The 1,456-nt window shown below is 38.5% G+C and overlaps 1 protein-coding gene across 1 annotated transcript in view; it reads right to left on the bottom strand.

Annotated features, from left to right (window-relative positions):
* Window positions 1-1,456, bottom strand: part of LOC102757163 (metabotropic glutamate receptor 1) — a 95,705-nt gene that overhangs the window by 89,793 nt on the left and 4,456 nt on the right. The gene's annotated exons all lie outside the window — the stretch shown is intronic.

The following is a 1,456-nucleotide window of genomic DNA, read 5'->3' as shown; positions in this document are numbered from 1 at the left end:
AAAGAGAAAGATAAACATCTCACAAATAGAGCTCAGAGTTGTGCATGAATGAAACAATTCAGCAAGGCTAGAGTCTAGTTTAAGCCAGCATCACTACCCATCAATGACATTTGTTTGGCAGAGAGCACAAAGTTGTGAAGTCATAATAATCTTGCTTAATTTTCAAAATACTGAAAGTGATGATGAAGATGCTGATAGTAACAATTATAAGAACTAATATTTATTGAGCATATACTAGTCATCAGATGCTATGCTACTCACTTTTACTGAGTCAGGAGATGTTCTGGAACCTAGGTGAAACCGGGCTACTATCCAGGCAGCCTGACTCTAAGCCCAGTGCTCTTTACCACTAGATCACAAAGCCCACCAGTTCCTAGCCAGACCACCAGGAAACAAGACTCAGCAAGGTTTCAAGGTTGCCATCCAGACCATTATACTAGCTGCATTACATGAGGTAGAATATTGATTTAGCTCAGAAACATGACAACCACAGATTTTGTTCCTAGACATTGTTTAAATTTGCATTGCTCAGAAATGATCAATGCTTTTCCCCTCCTGGTGCTATTTCAAAATAATAGCAATAAAAGAAAACAATCTCTCTCCTCAAAATAAATTATTCCTCCGTTCATTAAATGGGAATTCACTGATATTTTATTCAGTGGGTTTGAATTTTTATTTGTTCACCTTCTAGAATGTTTACATCTGCCATGAATAATGTAACTCCAATTTAATTCAAGAGTATATAGAAGCCAGGCCAACCCTCATGTGAGGGGTCGTGATCCCTTTCCAAGAGGGTGTCAAAGAAAAATTGCACTGAACAGAGTGAAATAAGCAGAAGACTTTATTCAAGACGATTCAAATAGGCCAAAACTCTGAACTCAATCTGCTAGAACAAAATGTGGGAGGGCTTTTAAGTGCTGGGATGAGCTAGTGAGAATGTGCTGGGGGATTGTGAGGGGAGTTTGGTCAATGTGATTAGCCATCTGTATTTGGTAATTGCCACTTATCTAAGTTAGGTTCCCACCTTCCCACAGAAACTAGGGAATAGACGTTTGCTATCATTTTTGGTGATTACATTTTTGGTGATTACATTTTAGGGATGGCTCCCAGGTCACTGGAAAGTCTGTTATAAAACTTTCAAAAAGCTGAGAGAAATTTTATATCTCCAAGTGACAGAGAAAGAATTTATAATGACATGTTTTTGAAAATAAATGCTCTAAGAAAGGGGAAGTATATCCACCATTTCTTCCTTCCTTCCTTCCTTCCTTCCTTCCTTCCTTCCTTCCTTCCTTCCTTCCTTCCTTCTGTCTATTCTTTCTTCAGAAAATACATAATACCCACTATGTGCCAGGTGCTCTGCTAGGTTCAGAATTCAATTGAGAATGAGACATGCTGTCTTTTGCTCCTACTGTTACAGACTTGTGGGGAAAACACACACTAAACAAGTTACAAATGC

The sequence above is a fragment of the Myotis davidii genome, unplaced genomic scaffold (genome assembly GCF_000327345.1).
Source record: "Myotis davidii unplaced genomic scaffold, ASM32734v1 scaffold3725, whole genome shotgun sequence".
Taxonomy (NCBI): Eukaryota; Metazoa; Chordata; class Mammalia; order Chiroptera; family Vespertilionidae; genus Myotis; species Myotis davidii.
This window is presented reverse-complemented; position numbering and strand designations above follow the sequence as displayed.